Here is a 20,330-nt window from a genome sequence, read left to right as displayed (position 1 = left end):
TTCTTTGTGTTCAAGAATTTATTAGACTTTCATCAATTCAGAATATGATTGAGCTTCACTGATATGGGGAAAGTGTTGCCTTCTCCCGGTGCTAACGGATAATTTAATTTTGCCTTGTTTTTTTTTTTAAAATCTGATATTGATTATTCTTAAGTGAACGAAGAAGGAAACAAAAATATTACCTCCTTGATTTTTTAAATATTATTTCACCTCAACCTAGATTAAATCAGGATATACAAAGCTTCCTTCTATTTACTAGTGTAGTTCAATGACCGTTGATTGAACCACGTGTGTTTGTAAGTTATATTTCGCTACTGTCTGTTCCTTTTGGGAGGCAAAGAAAAAGGTGTTACATCTTTTGGTTGAAATGGTTGCTGGGCCTTTATTAATTTAGTTCACGTAGTTGTGCTACTAGTTTTTGTGTCTCACTAAAGATTCTGTCCCCCGTATTATGTGAAATGAACATGGGCTGGAGGAGGATGGTTCAAAAGAGGGCGCTCTCAGAAGTAGGGGACATAATCTCATGCGACATTGGCACTTGTTGAGCTGTATAGCAAATTTGTGATTGGATGCACTTTATTTTTTTGGAGGTAAATTTGCTGCCTGTAAAGTGCCGAAGTGAATAAGTGTGTATAAGTGCACCAAGAAAAAAGAAAATAGTTCAGTTTTATTTTTTCGTAAAACAACAAATTCACTTTGCACTTTACAAGCATTTGCTTCATTACACAGGAGACATATAAGGCAAGTATAAATATCATATTTATGTGCCGTAAAATGAAACATAAAATCAAAGTATCTGGTTTCCCAAATACAAAAGCAGTAGCTATACTTTTAGATAAATTTTATAAAACCCAATTTTAAAACAATCAGTGAAAACATTAAAACATTTAAAAAGTTACAACTGGAAAGTTTTCAATATCACATTTACTTCCGTCTTGACTGTTGTCGGTTGCTCTTCTATGTTGATAACAGTGATTGGCCCGATGAAACAAGAACGACTCATATCAGGATAATACATCGGGGATGAAATGGCACACAAACACACGATATCATCATAATCAATGTCAGCTATCAGATCTAAGGACATTGATATCCTATCACCATAATGTGACAATGTGAATGTATCGTTGTATTTAGTTTGCAGAATCTCCATCATGAATTGTGGGTTACCGACCTCTGATGAACATTGGAAATTTAACTCTGTTCCAGCGACTGCTGTATTACATTAAATGGGTCCAGCAGGGGAGCATATAGGAAAGGGGAAATACAACACGGATTACTTTACCTGCACCGAGGATACAATGCCGCTTCTATTTGTCTCTTTGAGGACGACATTGCACGTATACATACCAGAGTCATTCCGATATAAATCTTATATACCCAGTAATTCGGTAGTTATATTCAATTCATGCATGGTAGAGAAGTTAAACCTTGAGTCGGATGTGATGGTTTCTTCATTGCGTCTCAAAGTAATATTGCCTTCTCCCATCCCAAGGTATATATCTGAAAATCAAAGTTAGTGGCGGTACACTGCATGTGAACTTGACCGCCCTCCTTACGATCTGCTTCGGTTGTTAGTATCTCTACCGACAGCATCGGTTGAGCCGTTACGACCAATGGGCTTCTACCTGTGTGAAGTGAACACCACATATACACCAAAGCAAGATACACAACAGTATTGATGTGTAATCTGTTCATGTAGAAGCAAGAAGTTGGATTGATTTGAAGATTGAGTTTTCTACGTCGATGCGTCTGTAAATCACACACCTTTTCACAGATCGATATCTAAACATGAACCTGCTCAGCTTGGAGTATTTTTTATTTCCGTCTGCGCCAGCAACACACACCAATGAACTTCAACAATAAACACACATGATATTTTAATAAATAAACATTGCCAACTTGTTGAGACCAAGCTACACTGTAAAAGGGAGGGGTCGTTTATGATCCGATTCCAGGGTCTGACTAGACTTGATTCAAGTCCCTTTCTCGCGCAAGGTCCCTAACACGCATTTAAAGGGACAAGTTGCCTTGGATCGGTCGAGTTGGTCTTTGAAAAGTGCTTGAAGCCGTTTTTTAAGAAATGCAAATGATTAGATAGATAATTCAAAAGTAGAATATAATGTTCCACACAAACATGCCTCGAATCTGCACGGATTTCCTTTTACGTCGCGAACAAACATGTTCGGCCATTTGGACGAGTCAAAATTTTGACTCCATAAAATGGCCGACCGTGTTAGTTCGCGACATTAAAGGAAAACCGTGCAATTTTGAGGGATGTTTGTGTGCATCATTTTATTATAATGCTTTTCAAAGACCAACTCGACCGATCCATCGTGTCATCGTGTTCCTTAAACGCGCCAGCAGACTGTGCCCCTGTCTTTATCCGCAAGGATAAAGACAGGCATATGCTTTTTAGAACCAGTGGTTTAATTTGATACAATGATATCATTGGATAAACGTGCAGTGACGTAAGCATTCTCTATCTGTGTTTTGATTGGTCCGAGGTGACGTTTGGCAGCTGCTGCATTTGCGGTCGTCTGCATATGGATCTAGGTGATAGGTGAAGATGGACGGGAATTGACCTTCGCTAGAAGCCACTCTCTGACGTCAGATGTTCAGGCAACCTTGTAGGGTCGTGTCGGTTTTAGAACTCGTCGCTACCCTTTTATTTCCTTATTTAAGCAGCACATGATCTCCCTAGAGTCAGTCAGTCAAGAACGTTGGGAATAGTGTAGAAATATCTGTTTGGTACCAACACAAGCAAGTATTTGCTTTCCGGCAACCATACAAACCGCCCTTGACTCATTGTAAAACAAGTCGCGCAATAATAGGTATGGTTATTAAAGTAGGACGGGTTGGTTTTTGCTGCGAAGTCAAGCTCAATCTGATGAGATTCTACTCCCATTAGTTCTGCGTATTAGTTATCAAAACAATATGCTTCTGAAAGTCACGTTCAAGTCAAGTAATTTCCCAACCTTTGCTGTCACATCCCAACAATAAAACGCCTGCCTGAACAAAATCGCCACAAATTATTTTAAACCGTCGCCAGCTTCGTTACTTATAATTGGCTTGGCAGTTATGCACTAACTAAATATTAGTTGCAGAAAATTCGGAGTGTCCTCCCTTTTTACTTGCACATATCTCCATATACTGGGGTGAACTGAGGTCATTGTTTCTTGTGAGCAAGAAATTTGTAGTGAATTCTTCCCTGTTTTTGTTAATAATGGCCCAAAGATGTGGCCACATGCACATCAATAAAGACTACATCTAAAGACAGAGTCAAGAATAGAGGGCGCTCCGTCACCACACCCCCCATTCTTCCTTTAACCAGCGAGGTTCACCAATTTAGCTCTTGTTACACCTTAGTTCTCCAGTTATTGAGATAGATTCAGTGCACTAAAAGTGAACTCATTGGGCAATGTTAGGCTCAATGGCAAAATTACTCGGTTGTTCAGAGGTGAGCAAATCAAGCGCTAAACAATAAAATGATAATTGTTATGGTTTCTTGGATTTGTCATAGGATTCGACAGTAATGACATGAACTTGAGAATGTGCATTACTGCGAAAAGAATCGCAATACTTATGTTGAGTTGGATTGTGCTACTCTGTTTTTTGCTACCCATTCAAAGCGTGGTAAAGCCCGGTTCTTACTTCCTGCGAATGCGAATGCGAAGCGAATTTGACGTAAATTTGATGTCATAACCCTCCTTTCGCAGCGATATTCGCAAGTGAGTTGAACAAAGTTGAAATGCTGCGGATTATTCGTTGCGAATTTGTGACGTCAACATTTGTATCGCATTCGCATTCGCAGGAAGTACCAACCGGGCTTTAGGCCTTTGATAAGGCTTATTTCTGCTGGCAGCTGTCAAGTCTTTAACCCATAAATAAGTTGAACAACCAAGCCCAACCTTGACGCTGTAGTTAAGAAAATAAGAATACGTTGCTCAAAAAACACACCACTCTCTCTCTTTCTGGCATGGCGGGAAACGTTGCCATGGTTTCCTTTGTCATAAGAATACGTTGCTCAAAAAACACACCACTCTCTCTCTTTCTGGCATGGCGGGAAACTTTGCCATGGTTTCCTTTGTCATTCAACAAAGTTTTTTTTAAGTAATAATGGAAATCGATTAGGTTTGCGACAGGCGCACGGAACCAGTGTTGTTTTGTCTGAAGGCCTACTTGGCGTGGTAAATTAACTGACATTGAACTTGTTTTTACAGGTTTCTCGGTCAATTTCGGCAAATGAGCAGCTAATACAACCACTTCGCCATTATACCTCCCGCGGAATCGACTGCTGCTGAATGGGGTTATTTGATTTCGTTTTATGACTAGTCTGACCTGTTGCGTTAATCGATTTAACAAAAGAATCATTCCATTTTTAATTCAAAAGAGGGAGTAATGGGATAGTAAGACCCCAAATACCAGAATCCGTAAGGGTGTGCTCATTATCGGTTATTTATGGCGACCAAGGAAGACACAAACAAGGAGAAACACAAATTTCTCCATAGGGGAATTCTAAAAACTGGGTGCTCCTCAAGGAAATTTGTGTACAAAGTTCATGGAAAACTGCTAAATAATGCAGGGCACGAGTAAATAACAAAGGAATGCTCCATAAGGATGTATTCTTGAGAATGGTAATTGTGTATGTGTGAGAGTGCGTGACCTTGTGTGGTTTTTAACACAATGGGATAAAAAAAAATAATAATAATTCTTTGTCAACCGTGGCCCCTAAAGATAACTATTTAGAGTTCTTTAAGTGCATCCAGCATCCTTTGTACTAATTTTCATATTCTGTTCGTTTCTACAATATTAAGTGCTAATAAAACTTATCATCATGACTCTGCAGCAACTTTTATCTGGAAAAGTATTTTGTGCAAACATTGAGCGATTTTTGACAGCGTTTGTCTCTCTTCGTTCCTGTTGTACAAATCGCCATCATAACAATCCAAAATTCAAAATGGTTGTGTTAACGCATGCGCATTTTCTCAAAGTGCTAACCCGAGTATTGTGATCATGATTGATATGGGCTCCGCACTCTTTTTCCCAGGTAACTATAAAAGAACGTAGCTAGACCTATAAACACACCAGAACAAGAAACCGCTAGCACGTCTCATGTCCGTATTGCAGAATAACTTTGGTCTTGGCGACTTGTACCAAGCATGGATTCGATAGTGAAGACAATTTTGCGTAATATTGGTTCCCTTATTCTGGCACTCACTTTGGCCGTGATTTTCTACGTCCTGCCCCTGAAGGGAGAAATGTGTTCTACAATGATCTCTGCAGTTGATGGGGAAAACTTGTCGGCTTTACAGAAACGAGTATACTCCAGTTTCAGATCAACCTGTCGCAGAGAGTCACCCATACAGAGTAAGTCATATTTTTATTTAATTTTCTATGTCCCCGTTATAGGCTTCTAATTATATTTACAGGAAAACAATACATCTCAAATGACTCCTAAACTAGCGTTTTTGTTAAACGACCGACCTAGCATAAACCAGCGTAGGCAGGTGTATTAATATCGTCTTATTTAACCAGCGTAGCCCCATCATGGCCTAATATAGGCTCTGAAAGCAAATAATCGGTGTCTGCGGAGACAGTGATCCGCGCTTAGGGAGCGTATTTCACGGGTTAGAGTATCGGGCTTTTAGTTGAAATTGTGCGCATGCATTTAATAGTGGACATTTGCTTTTCAGTTTTCTTATTTGTTGGAAAAGACGTTATTTTTGGTGCATTTTTTAACTTTTGTATCTACGCTTACACAGTTCTGCGTTTGTCCTAAGCGTTTAATTCGGCGTAAACGGAGCCATGAAATTGGGCCTAGTTGTCAACGAACTGTTCTCCCTGTCTGCCCAGTTGCCCTTGGTACTTGTCACAACTGCGTTTAAGTTATAAAGCTTCGCGAAGGTTGCTTAAAGGTACTGGAAACTTACTCGAAGTAATTGTGCTTCCATAAAAACTTACTTTGGAACAAGCAATGGAGAGCTGTTGATAGTATAAGTATTGTGAGAAACGGCTCCATCTTTAGTAAAATATTTTTTGAGAAAGAGGTATTTTTTCACTCAAATGTTAAAAGACTACGGGCCTTAGGCTTTTTATCATGCATCTGAAAGCACACAAATTTGTGCAGCAGTGTTTATTTTCATTCATTACCCTCTTGCAGCTAAGATGAAAAACTGAGTTCAAATTTTCACAGGTTTGTTATTGTATGCATGTTGGGATAAACGAAGCAAGAAGACTTCATGGTTGTCTTGCTATTTTCTGGACATTACACTTTATTCTGCTTTGGGAACTTTTTTGACAACCAAAAGCTTGAATTGTGCTATTTGTGTCACGTTTACAAGAATTGCCTCAGAAAAAGAGGTGGAAATACTTGTAAGAAGAACAATTAATTTCATGGCATTGTAATTTAAATTAAAGACACTGGACACTGTCGTTATTGTCAAAGATCAGTCTTCTCAATTGGTATATCTCATAATGCATTAAAAATAACAAACCTGTGAAAATTTGAGCTCAATTGGTTGTCGAAGTTACGAGATAATAATGAAAGAAAAAACACCCTTGTCACACTATTTTATTTCGCGCGAAATCCAAAGTACTGTTGCGTAATTCGATTTTACCAAATATCAATTCAATTTAACAATTCAACACAGCAGCATTCCAATTCGCATGAGCTTTTTAGGCGGGAGTTTCGTCATTAAAGTTCATTTTTGGGCAGTCATTTCTGGAATTTGTGCAATCTGAAAAACGCTTGGTAAAACGTTAGTGTCTCGGTTAAAGGCATGAATACGGTTCAAAAAGTTTGAACCGTAAGTTTAGTTCAAACGGGGTCACATTCTGCGTTAAAGCATACTTTCCCATTCAGATTTTTTTAACAGTTCCGGTTACAAGGAATATGTTAGTAAAAGTTCAGCTGCCTAAATAAGTTAAAATAATGAAGAAGAAAAAAACTAGGCTGTAATTTTTTGTCGTATTGGCACGAAACCTTTATACCCTACACTGCGTCAGTTTTGACTACGAACTTTGACGTCACTGAATGTTTCGGAGGGGCTGTACATAGCTCAACCGTTGTGAAGTATTCGTTGGGAATTTGTAACCTCCAAACTTGTATCGCATTCGCATCCAGGAATTTCGAACCAGGCTTAAACTTCACTTGAATACCCCAAACACAATCTAAACTGAAGGCGACGCGAAAAATAATGTTGCCTTCGAACGAACCGGGAAAAAATTCCCTTTAACAATCCAAAGAAATACAAAAATCAGAAGGAAAAAAAATGATTTAAAGAGTTTGGGGTACTCTTTGTAGGACACAAAACACAATCTCCAGAGATTTACATTATAGTCATCTGGAATGAGATTTTTTTCTTCAAACATTAGAGTATATGCTTCTGAACAATAAAATGATTTTTTGAGTAAGTGTTTTTAACGATTTTTTTGTTTAAACAAAATAAATAAATAAAGTTATGTGGGGTGACTCCGCCTACCCCACTTGTGTGACGTCAATCGAGGCAGACTTTGCCTCGATCGAACATCGAACACACGTACGTGCAAGTACATTCAAGCCCTAGTCGTGAGTTTGTACGTTTAAAACAAAATCTTGCATTTTTCCGGCAATGTCGACCAGGTGTATTGCTGCTGGATGCATGCAGCAAAACAACTAAAGATTGGGTCAGTTTGCAATGAGGTCCGGGACGTCTTTTCCAGCGCTGTGCAGCAAACACTTCGAGCCGTCGTGCTTCGCCGGAATACACTAAACATGACGCCATCCCAACAATTTTTCCAGCTAGTTGGAAGTCGAAGGTATCTGAAAGACGTAACGAACCTAAAGGAGCATTTGCCTAACGTGTAAAAAGTCAGGTATTGTTTCAACTTTGAGGGCATGTTTTTAGCTTGCGCCAAGCGTCACTATCTTGTGTTGGCACTGCATGTGATTCACCGTGCTGGGTAGTCCGAGTGGACCGTCCGCACAGCAGCCATACAGTGCATGCAGTCGTTCCATGACTGTAGTTCTGTTCGTAAGCATCATACCGATCAGGTATCCAGACGTAGTGTACGGGGCCAGACTACACATTTTCTCTTCAAATATCACGCCTCGATTGACGTCACGAACAGCGCCCTCTCGGGTCGGGCTTATTTTTTAAATTGGTAAATAACATGGAAACTAATTTGTTTAAACCTTAGTTAATTTTTTATTCATATTCCACTCATCAAAACACATATTTTTTAGTGACGAAGGCTTTATGACAAAAATACCACTTCCAGGTGACTTAAAGCTTACACGGTTTGAAAACAATGATGGTAAAAGTTTCCCTTAAAATATTATTAATTTTGGTTTTTATCCATACACCGATGTGCGTTAGCACTGTATACTCAGTACTTTCCCGAGTCCTTTGAAAAAATATCACAGGCATGTTACTCAGGTGGGATTCGAACCCACGACCCTTGCAATTCTAGAGCAATGTCTTACCAACTAGACTACCGAGGTTGCCCGGCAGCTAGATGCAGTTCGAATCCTATGTTTTGGCAGCGGGTACCGCAACGATATAATAGATGTTAAATTTGCATCGGGGATAAAGAATATTAATTTGGGTTATTATTAGTATTTTGTGCATATATTGAGATACACCAAGTGAGAAGACTGTTCTCTGACAGTTACAAAAGGTGTCCGGCGTCTTTAAAATATTGCTTGATGAGGTGCTATAGTTTAAAAAAAAAAGGAGTATAACAAAGCTCGAAAAACATTTTCGTCTGAGTGAGATGAAAATTATTTTAGCAATGTAAAACGTATGAAAGACGTTGGACACTATTGGTAATTGTCAAAGACTAGCCTTCACAGTTGGTGTAACTCAACGTATGCATACAATAACAAACCTGTGAAAATTTTAGCTCAATCGGTCGTCGCAGTTGCGAGACAACAATTTGGAAAAAAAAACCCACCAAAACACCCTTGTCACACGAAGTTGTGTCGTTTCAGATGCTTGATTTCGAGACCTCAAAATCTAAATCTGAGGTCTCGAAATCAAATTCTTGGAAAATTACTTCTTTCTTGAAAACTACGTTACTTCACAGGGAGCCGTTTCTCACAATGTTTTATACTTTTACCAACAGCTCCTTATTGCTTATTACCAATTAAGGTTTTATGCTTACAATTATTTTCAGTAATTATCAATAGTGTCCACTGCCTTTAACAAGTTATGGTAATTATACCATAACTGGTAAATATGTTTTCACATGTAAAACTGAGACGCAAATTATGTTAGTGACTCATTTCTCAAAACACTACAGCAAATCGGCTGGCAATGATTTAAGAGAAGCTTTCTGCTATTATTATCTCCAGAGTGTGTAAGTTAATTGCAATGTTCCAACAGTCTTTTGACTGGCATCGACAAGAAATTGGAAAAAGAAGGCTTCATATTGTTCAAAAGACTGCTGCAAAAATTGATTCTAAATAATTATACGCAGATACGATTCCATTTATTGACATCCCATCCTTTGGCATCCCATTTCTCAAAGAATCATATTAAAAAAAGATGATCCTGATGTTTAAAACGTACCATAAACAAGCTCCTGGATATATCATGGACAAGCTCAAATTGAGATCTCAACTTTCTCAACTATTCAACTTTTGCAGAGAGATCATTCTCTGTATATGGCCCCAAAATGTGGAATAAGCTTCCTACACAGATCAGAAATGCCAGTTCACTCACCTCATTCAAGACACTCCTTAAAACTCACCTGTTCCAGCAGGCTTACTAACCATTCAACTGTGCCTCAGCGCCTTAGAACAAACTTTTGATTTTGGCGCTCTACAAATGACTTTGATTGATTGATTGACTGAATGATATTGTCGATGTATGTGTTATCAGGCCTTTAACTCCCTTTTATTTCAGCAACAACGTCTGAAGGAACAACATCTGAGGCTCCTTCATTCTGCCCTCAAAACACGTGTCGGTTTACACGCTACATGAATCTTCACTTGCCAATGACGTCACCAATGCGACTAGAGTTCACAATCAGCAGCACTGATGAGAACAAAAGGGTATACGTAACGTTTGCCCCGTATGTTCCAAATGAAGATCCTTTGTACGGATTCGGTTAGTATATATACAATTGACATTCTCAAATAAAATAAAAGCAACTGGAAACTATGCACAAACTCAACGCTGTTTCGTTTATAACATTTTCAAATTAATCAACTGAATTTGATTTTTTTTTAATTCCAAGCAGCAGCCTATTTAAAAAGGAATTTAGACTATACCATGTTCAGTTAGCAGTTTATGACTTAAAGGTGTAAAACTGACAAAAATTATAAAAAATATGTGATGACGTCATCGTGTCATTCCACAATTAGTGGAGTTAATAACGGTCCACTAAAAGCTAAAGTAGTAGTCCCGGCTGATTTTCTACCTTCTACCCAGATAGTAAACAAAGAAGAAAGAAGTAATTAAAAAAGCAGGACAGTTGTTTTTTCAGAATTGAGAAATCTCCAGAATTCCGAACATCTTCTCCGCGTTTGTAGAATAAAGCAAGACAGTTCTCTAAATAACTACATCTACACAGCAAGTAGATACACACACCACACAAGGTGTTACCGCAAAGCAAATCATATAAAATGGTATTGTGATTACTTTTAATTACTTTTATGCAGACTTGATCCACGGAGATTATGTCGCCATGAACAAAATGGATTCCGTAACTTTAAGGTGGGCACTCGTTCAGAAAAAGGAAGGCGTGAACTACATCGGAGTACCAGTCGTCATCACATACGATAACGGTCGCTTTGACTTGGTACTTAACGGGATGCAAACTTTGACCTCTGACGTCACATCTCCACCTCAACCAAGGTGGTTTGTTACCTTTTATGTCTTTACTGAGGTTGAATTGAGTTTCACTCAGCCACGTATTAATGATTTCAATCCTCAGTGAGCTAAGAAACACAACAAAATGAAGGGAAATTGGGCAAACTAGATAATTCCCGCTGCTTTCATTATTTCATGATGCCCTCATTATTTCATTATTTCAAACGAATGTTTTTTTTCTTCTTTTCATTTTTGATTATAGAGTAGATCATGCAGAAACTGAGGTGTTAAAATTTACACCATGGGTGTTGCCACATATAGATACCAACAACAAAATCAAAATGTACACCACAGGGTGTTAAATAACACTGATTTCTTAAAAAAAAACAAAAAACATATTACCCCATAATTTTGAGTCTTTGTTCGGTATTTACATCTGCTGACCCAAGTTCTTGCAGTGTGGAAACAATAAAAATAATCAAATGCCAGTGAGGCTATTAAGGAATTAAAAGTGATTACAAAATGAATAACTACAGAAACAATCTGAATGCTTTGGAGAGCAGAAAAGTATTTCTCAATAGCTTGTTTTGAGCTTTTGCAATAATTTATTTCGAACTCTGACAATTACACTTAAGTACAAATGAAATATTTTTGTTGTTTCTGTTTGTGGAATCCACCGACACTTTATATTCGTCATGAAAACAAATTACACTCGTTTTGAAAACTTCATAAAAAACGATCCAAAGAAACCAGTTGCGATTAAACACATTTTCCGATCAAATTTCAGCAAAAATGCAGCGCAGATATCTTTAAACTAAAAACATTATCATTATAAAGAACGATAAAGGGTAATCTTTTTTTAGTGATTTTGTTTAATTTGATCTTTCAGAAAACTTGGTTAAAACCCAGAGTGTTTAGAGGATGTTACACTAGAAAACAATGTGTCAAAAAATCCTTCTTTTCCTACATCATGCAAATTAAATTACATGCAAATTTTACCTTTAATTTTATTTAATTTAATTTAATGCAAATTTTACCTTTAACCTGATTGATTTTTTTTTATAGCAGTTTAAAAGCAGGACAGTTCTTGTCAGAACTGAAAGGTTTCCGCGGAATAGTCTACTCCACGTTAGAAATAATATACAGCAGTATAAAGATCAAACTCTACCTGGCAAATAGACACACACATGGTGTTAGCACAAATCAAATAATATAACAAATAATTCAACCAATTCGAGTAGTTTTACAGATATATGTTTTGACTTTTAAATACAAAATATAATCGTTTCAATGTCAGGTGTTTTATTTTGTAGTCATCGGTTTAAACAAAGTAATTCCAGTACAAAGTTTTTAGTTTTCAGCACAAATGATTTTAATAAAGCACTTAAAATTAAATCAGTGTGTTTGTTTGTATATTGTCCGGATTGTATAGTACGATATGTTGTATACAGGCTGGTTGTATTTGAATGGTACAACATGTGTGAAGTTGTCGGCGTATAGCAGGCGTAATTTAGAATCGGGTGCTGTGCCAAAGTCAATGTATACATGAAGATAAAGATGACACTCAGGGAAGTTTTGAACCAAATGTTCGTACACGCCAAACTGATTTTAAAACGCGACCGATGTATAGTGTTGTTACTGACGGAAGTCACCTATATAGGCTCCGAAATTGATAACGATGCAAAAGTCACATGAATATGAATTGGACTACATTGAATTCTTGCATTTTTATTTTTTTATTTACGGATTGCTAAATTTTGAAAAAACTAGAGGTCCCACCGAGATTTGAACTCGGATCGCGAGATTCAGAGTCTCGAGTGCTAACCGTTACACCATGGGGCCGCTGAAATATATCAACAACTTAATTCAATATCACAATTTTAAATAATAATTTACACAAAAATAGTAAAAGGTAAAACTCTAGACAATATTACAATTTCATAATAATAATTTACAAATTATTTTAAATAATACTCTGAACAAATTAGAGTTTAGTTATTTAACTCTATTTTCCCCAAAGTATTTTAAATATGAAACTGTGATTTTGGAATGAGTTATTAATGTATTCCATCTGCTAAGATATTTTAAAGAGTTACCATCATTCCAAATTGCAAGAAACTGTCAAAAACAAAAATGCAGATAAAGAAAAAAACAATCCAGAGCAGAACTTCTTTTTTTGGTCAATTTTGTTTCTTTAGAAACTTAGGTCCCACCGAGATTTGAACTCGGATCGCGAGATTCAAAGTCTCGAGTGCTAACCGTTACACCATGGGGCCGATGAAATATACTATCAACTTAATCGAATAATACAATTTCAAATAATAATTTACAAAAAAATAGTTAAAGGTAAAACTCAAGACAAATTAGAGTTCAGTAATTAGTTTACTGAATAATTTCATAACAATAACTTAACAGTTATAAGGAGCACAGTATCTGCTCAGATATTTTAAAGGTTGCCATCATTCCAAATTCGTAAGAAACTGTTTGAAAAACTAACTGCCGAAAACAAATGCAGTGCAGAACATTTAGTTTGCCAAAATATAACTTAAAAACTAAGGTCCCACCGAGATTTGAACTCGGATCGCGAGATTCAAAGTCTCGAGTGCTAACCGTTCCACCATGGGGCCGATGGAATATATCAACAACTTAACCCAATACCACAATTTAATAATAAATTTAACAAAATCAATTAAAATAATATTCCGAACCGATAAGAGTTCAGTTATTTAACTCCATTTCCCCCAAAGTATTGTTAAGAAAATATGTAACTGTGATTTTGGAATCAGTTATTAATGTATTCCATCGGTCAAGATATTTTAAGGGGTTGCGATCATTCCAAATTGCAAGAAACTGTTAAAAACAAAAATGCAGATAAAGAAAAAAACAATCCAGAACAGATTTTTTTTGTGCCAATTTTGTTTGTTTATAAATTTAGGTCCCACCGAGATTTGAACTCGGATCGCGAGATTCAAAGTCTCGAGTGCTAACCGTTACACCATGGGGCCGATGAAATACATTATCAACTTAATCGAATATCACAATTTCAAATAATAATTTACACAAAAATAGTTAAAGGTAAAACTCAAGACAAATTAGAGTTCAGTAATTAGTTTACTGAATAATTTCATAACAATAACTTAACAGTTATAAGGAGCACAGTATCTGCTCAGATATTTTAAAGGTTGCCATCATTCCAAATTCGTAAGAAACTGTTTGAAAAACTAACTGCCGAAAACAAATGCAGTGCAGAACATTTAGTTTGCCAAAATATAACTTAAAAACTAAGGTCCCACCGAGATTTGAACTCGGATCGCGAGATTCAAAGTCTCGAGTGCTAACCGTTACACCATGGGGCCGATGAAATACATTATCAACTTAATCGAATATCACAATTTCAAATAATAATTTACACAAAAATAGTTAAAGGTAAAACTCAAGACAAATTACAGTTCAGTAATTAGTTTACTGAATAATTTCATAATAATAACATAACATTTATAAGGAGCACAGTATCTGCTCAGATATTTTAAAGAGTTGCCATCATTTCAAATTCGTAAGAAACTGTTTGAATAATTAACTGCCGAAAACAAATGCAGTGCAGAACATTTAGTTTGCCAAAATATAACTTAAAAACTAAGGTCCCACCGAGATTTGAACTCGGATCGCTAAATTTAAAGTCTCGAGTGCTAACCGTTACACCATGGGGCCGATGAAATAACTACAACTTAATCCAATATCACAATTTTATAATAATAACTTAACGAAATCATTTAAAAATATATACTGAACAAATTAGAGTTCAGTTATTTAACTCCCCAAAGTATTGTTAAGAAAAGATGAAACTGTGATTTTGGAATCAGTTATTAATGTATTTCATCGGCCAAGATATTTTAAAGAGTTGCCATCATTCCAAATTACAAGAAACTGTCAAAAACAAAAATGCAGATGAACAAAAAAACGCATAACGGTAGTTTTTATGTTTCCCAACTTTTATATAGAAACTTAGGTCCCACCGAGATTTGAACTCGGGTCTCGAGATTCAAAGTCTCGAGTGCTAACCGTTACACCATGGGGCCAATGGAATATTTCTACAACCATATCCAATATGACAATTTCATAATAATAATTTACGAAATATTTCAAATAATACTCTGAACAAATTAGAGTATTTTAAATATGAAAACTGTGATATTGGAATCAGCTATTAATGTATTCCATCGGCCCAGATATTTTAAAGAGTTGCCATCATTCCAAATTGCAAGAAACAGCTGTTAAAAACAAAAATGCAGATGGAGAAAAAAAATGCAAAACAGAACTTTATTTGTTTGCCAATTTTTTTTGTATAGAAACTTAGGTCCCACCGACATTTGAATTCGGATCGTGAGATTCAAAGTCTCGAGTGGTAACCGTTACACCATGGGGCCGCTGAAATACATTGCCAACTTAATCGAATAACTCAATTCTAAATAATAATTTACACAAAAATAGCTAAAAGTAAAACTCTAGACAAATTATAGTTCAGTAATTAGTTTACTGAATAATTTCATAACAATAACTTAACAGTTATAAGGAACACAATATATATCTGCCCAGATATTTTAAAGAATTGGCGTCGTTCCAAATTGGTTAGAAACTGTTTAAAAAACTAACTGCCGAAAACAAATGCAGTAGAGAACATTTAGTTTGCCAAAATATAACTTAAAGAGTTAGGTCCCACCGAAATTTGAACTCGGATCGCGAGATTCAGAGTCTCGAGTGCTAACCGTTACACCATGGGGCCGATGAAATATACCTACAACCTTATCCAATATTACAATTTCATAGTAATAATTTACGAAATATTTCAAATAATACTCTGAACAAATTAGAGTTCAGTTATTTAACTCAATTTCCCCCAAAGTATTTTAAATATGTAACTGTGATATTGGAATCAGTTATTAATGTATTCCATCGGCCAAGATGTTTTAAAGAGTTACCATCATTCGAAATTGCAAGAAACTGTCAAAAACAAAAATGCCGATAAAGATAAAACAAAATGCAGAACAGAACATTTAGTTTGCCAAAATAAAACTTAAAAAACTCAGGTCCCACCGAGATTTGAACTCGGATCGCGCGATTCAGAGTCTCGTTACACCATGGGGGCCGATGAAATACATTAACAACTTAATCGAATATCCCAACTTCATAATAACAATTACACACACATAGTTAAAAGTAAAACTCTAGACGAATTAGAGTTCAGTAATTAGTTTACTTAATAATTTCATCATGATGACATATCATTTATAAGGAGCACAGTATCTGCTCAGATATTTTAAAAAATTGCCATCATTCCAAATTCGTAAGAAACTGTTGCAGTAGAGAACATTTAGTTCGCCAAAATATAACTTAAAAAGTTAGGTCCCACCGAGATTTGAACTCGGATCGCGAGATTCAAAGTCTCGAGTGCTAACCGTTACACCATGGGGCCGATGGAATGTCAACAACTTAATCCAATATCACAATTATAAAATAATAGTTTAACGAAATGGTGTAAAATAAAACTCCGAACAAATTTTAGTTCAGTTATTTAACTCCATTTCATCCAAAGTATTTTTAAGAAAATATGAAACTGTGATTTTGGAATCAGTTATTAATGTATTCCATCGGCCCAGATATTTTAAAGCGCTGCCATCATTTCAAATTGCAAGAAACTGTCAAAAACAAAAATGCAAATAAAGAAAAAAAACAATCCAGAACAGAACTTCTTTTTTTTTGTCAATTTTGTTTGTTTAGAAACGTAGGTCCCACCGAGATTTGAACTCGGATCGCGAGATTCAAAGTCTCGAGTGCTAACCGTTACACCATGGGGCCGATGAAATACATTTTCAACTTAATCGAATAACACAATTTCAAATAATAATTTACACAAAAATAGTTAAAGGTAAAACTCAAGACAAATTAGAGTTCAGTAATTAGTTTACTGAATAATTTCATAATAATAACATAACGTTTATAAGGAGCACAGTATCTGCTCAGATATTTTAAAGGTTGCCATCATTCCAAATTCATAAGAAACTGTTTGAAAAACTAACTGCCGAAAACAAATGCGGTGCAGAACATTTATAGTTTGCCAAAATATAACTTAGGTCCCACCGAGATTTGAACTCGGATCGCGAGATTCAAAGTCTCGAGTGCTAACCGTTACACCATGGGGCCGATGGAATATATCAACAACCTTATCCAATATCACAATTTTATAATAATAACTTAACGAAATCAATTAAAATAATACTCCAAACAAATTAATTAACTCCATTTCCCCCAAAGTATTTTTAAGAAAATTTGTAACTGTGATATTGGAATCAGTTATTAATGTATTTCATCGGCCAAGATATTTTAAAGATTGCCATCATTCCAAATTGCAAGAAACTGTTAAAAAACAAAAATGCCGATATAGATAAAACAAAATGCAGAACAGAACATTTAGTTTGCCAAAATATAACTTATAAAACTTAGGTCCCACCGAGATTTGAACTCAGATCGCGAGTCTCAGAGTCTCGAGTGCTAACCGTTACACCATGGTGCCGATAAATTACCTAGAGACCTTAATCCAATATCACAACTTCATACTTTCTTGGATTAAGTTAATGATGTATTCCATCGGCCCATGGGGTAAGGGTTAGCACTCGAGACTCTGAATCTCGCGAGTTCAAATCTCGGTGGGACCTTCAGATTTTGTAGTTCAATGTTGCCCTAAAAAAATGAATGATAACGTTTTGGGGGAGTCCTATTTGTTTCACGAAATTGTTTCACTGATTGCTGCCAGCTAGATTTCCGAGGTATAGGATGTCCTTAGAAACACCCTTAGCAACAGCCGTAGCCGTAGCTGTAGATGCAAATTCATACAGCATACCTTTAAACGTTGACACAGACCAGTGTTCATTCATTCGTTCCCAGCGTTGGTCGTGTTTGGGGCTACATTTAGGTCCGGGCTACATTTAGGTACATATTTGGGGCTACGATTAGGTCCGGGCTACATTTAGGTACATGTTTGGGGCTACATTTAGGTCCGGGCTACATTTAGGGCATGTTTGGGGCTACATTTAGGTCCGGGCTACATTTAGGGCTCGGGCTACATTATGGTGCCGCAAAATGGGTACACCCTCGAGGGGAAATGGCACCCTCGGCTTCGCCTCAGGTTCCATTTCCCCCCTGGAGTGTACAAAACGCCATGGATCCCGTCACAACGTGCAACAATGTATAATGATCTTTATGCAGCAGTTGCCATTGATCACCAAAAGTTCCTATTCTGTTCACCAGGAGGCCGCGTCACAACTATAAACATGTTACATGTTACTGATGTCATGACGTCATGCAACAACAAACTAAATTTAGTTCTTTGAATGGATTTGTTTGGGTGATTACTCAGTGCACATATTTTTGCATATTTTTTGCAATGATCATAATTGGGTGAGAATGCATCAGCCCGAGATGTTAAATGCACTGGGCACCTTTGGTAAAAATCAAAGACCAGTATTCTCACTTGGTGTATCCCAACATAAGCCTACATGCATATGATACAAAATCTGTGAAAATTTGAACTCATTTTGGACATCGAATTTGCAAGAAAATAATGAAAGAAAAACACCTTTGTTGCATTTGTTGTGCTTCCAGATGCCTAAAAAAGGCTTCATCAGCTGAAGTCTTTTATTATTTGAGAAAGAAATAATATTTTTTTCCCTCAAAAACTACATCACTTCAGAGGGAGCCGTTTATCACAATGTTTTACTGTCAACAGCTCTCCAGTGCTTGTAACCAAGTAAAGTTTTTAAACTTACAGTTACTTTGAGTAATTACCAAACGTGTCCAGTGCTTTTAAAACACAGCTACTAATGTCTATATGCACTTAATGTATGTATGAGTTTGCTCCCAGCCCACCGATGAAGGTATTTGCGAACACAGCAGATATTTGAGATTTGTCAAACAAGTTAATTGTCTGTTAGCAAGATTGGAATATTTGGAAAACTTCACTTAGACAGACATTTTTATATATTGTTTAATCTTTGATATAACTAAAATTTGATATAACTCAAAAAGTTTAGCAATCTTGCGTGTGCTTGAAAGTGAAACGTTATAAGTATTTACAATGCTAATTTCAAGAGTAATATACAACCATCTTTTTGTACAGATTGTCAGCTAAGCGAATATTGACTATTTCCACGTTAATTGAAGAACTGGTTTCTATTTTTTCTCCAGGTTTTGTTTTCTTGTTAAACTAGCATTACTCTCTGCCAATTTACATAAAATAACGAGAAATATTATTATGACAAATGATGTCATGATACAAATTTAGGTTTAAATACGACTTTACGGGGAATTTTCGGCAAATAGGCGGCCAATATAAGCATCGTATTATTCTATTTCGTTCTATAAAGTTAATCAGAACAGTCGTTTTATTCCACTTCATGTGTGAACATTTTGTTTATTTGCTTTAAACTCTTTAAAGACAGTGGACACTATTGGTAAGTGTCAAAGACCAGTCTTCTCACTTGCTGTATCTCAACATATGCGTAAAATAATAAACCTATGAAAAAAAACCACCCTTGTCACACGAAGTTGTGTGCTTTCAGATGCTTGACTTCGAGACATCAAGTTCTAAATCTGAGGTCTCAAAATCAAAATCGTGGAAAACTACTTCTTTCTCGAAAACTACTCCACTTCAGAGGGAGCCGTTTCTCAAAATGTTGTATAATACCAACCTCTCCCCATTAATACTCTTTCCCAAGTAAGGTTTTATGCTAATAATTATGCTAATGATAGTGTCCACTGCCTTAAAAAAGAAAAAAATTCAATCTAACAATCCAATCCAAAAAGCATTCTAAAATTTGCAGCAGCTTTTTGCAGAATACTCTAGTAACATTGAAGTCAAAACCGATTCGCTAGGGGGGCAATTTTATTTAAAAAAAATTGATTGGGGGGGGGGTGCTGAAAATTGACGGGAAAACCTATATTTAAAATGATAGACAATCATGCAGAGAGAAGAAAAACCAACCCTTTTTGTGTTCGTTAAAAAAGTGTTACCGGGATTTACCCGTGTCGAATCAGCATAGACCTTAAAGACCCGTGACACTATAAGTAATTGTCAAAGACCAGTTTTCTCACTTGGTGTATCTCAACAAATCCATGAAATAACAAAGCTGTGAAAATTTAAGCTCAATATTGGTCGTCGAAGTTAGGAGATAATACTGGGGAAAAAACACCCTTGTCACACGCAGTTGTGTGCTTTCAGATGCTTGATTTCGAGACCTCAAAATCTAATTCTGAGGTCTCGAAATCAAATTCTTCGAAAATTACTTCTCGAAAACTACGTTTCTCACAATGTTTTACACTATCAACCTCTCACCATTACTCGTTACCAAGTAAGGTTAGATGTTAATATGATTATTTTGAGTAATTACCATTTAGTGTCCACTGCCTTTAACAGTTGTCTACTTATAAAGCAGGAATAAGCAGGATAGGCACTTGAAGAATATGGCTAGATGGCAGTTT

The 20,330-nt window shown here is 36.3% G+C and overlaps 11 non-coding genes across 11 annotated transcripts; all 11 read right to left on the bottom strand.

Moving 5' to 3' along the window:
• Positions 1 to 8,412: 8,412 nt before the first annotated feature.
• Positions 8,413 to 8,485, bottom strand: Trnas-aga. The gene has a single exon. It is a non-coding gene; the product is annotated as a tRNA-Ser (tRNA).
• A 4,084-nt stretch (positions 8,486 to 12,569) lies between these two features.
• On the bottom strand, positions 12,570 to 12,641 carry Trnaq-cug. Its single transcript has one exon. It is a non-coding gene; the product is annotated as a tRNA-Gln (tRNA).
• Positions 12,642 to 13,003: 362 nt separating this feature from the next.
• Positions 13,004 to 13,075, bottom strand: Trnaq-uug. Its single transcript has one exon. It is a non-coding gene; the product is annotated as a tRNA-Gln (tRNA).
• A 279-nt stretch (positions 13,076 to 13,354) lies between these two features.
• Trnaq-uug lies at positions 13,355 to 13,426 on the bottom strand. The gene has a single exon. It is a non-coding gene; the product is annotated as a tRNA-Gln (tRNA).
• A 306-nt stretch (positions 13,427 to 13,732) lies between these two features.
• Positions 13,733 to 13,804, bottom strand: Trnaq-uug. Its single transcript has one exon. It is a non-coding gene; the product is annotated as a tRNA-Gln (tRNA).
• A 279-nt stretch (positions 13,805 to 14,083) lies between these two features.
• Positions 14,084 to 14,155, bottom strand: Trnaq-uug. The gene has a single exon. It is a non-coding gene; the product is annotated as a tRNA-Gln (tRNA).
• A 648-nt stretch (positions 14,156 to 14,803) lies between these two features.
• Trnaq-uug lies at positions 14,804 to 14,875 on the bottom strand. The gene has a single exon. It is a non-coding gene; the product is annotated as a tRNA-Gln (tRNA).
• Positions 14,876 to 15,507: 632 nt separating this feature from the next.
• On the bottom strand, positions 15,508 to 15,579 carry Trnaq-cug. The gene has a single exon. It is a non-coding gene; the product is annotated as a tRNA-Gln (tRNA).
• A 618-nt stretch (positions 15,580 to 16,197) lies between these two features.
• Trnaq-uug lies at positions 16,198 to 16,269 on the bottom strand. The gene has a single exon. It is a non-coding gene; the product is annotated as a tRNA-Gln (tRNA).
• Positions 16,270 to 16,580: 311 nt separating this feature from the next.
• Positions 16,581 to 16,652, bottom strand: Trnaq-uug. The gene has a single exon. It is a non-coding gene; the product is annotated as a tRNA-Gln (tRNA).
• A 273-nt stretch (positions 16,653 to 16,925) lies between these two features.
• On the bottom strand, positions 16,926 to 16,997 carry Trnaq-uug. The gene has a single exon. It is a non-coding gene; the product is annotated as a tRNA-Gln (tRNA).
• Between the last annotated feature and the right edge of the window lie 3,333 nt (positions 16,998 to 20,330).

This window comes from Asterias rubens, chromosome 1, assembly GCF_902459465.1.
Source record: "Asterias rubens chromosome 1, eAstRub1.3, whole genome shotgun sequence".
Taxonomy (NCBI): domain Eukaryota; kingdom Metazoa; phylum Echinodermata; class Asteroidea; order Forcipulatida; family Asteriidae; genus Asterias; species Asterias rubens.
Note: the sequence above shows the minus strand (reverse complement) of the source record. Positions and strands in the feature narration are given on the sequence as shown.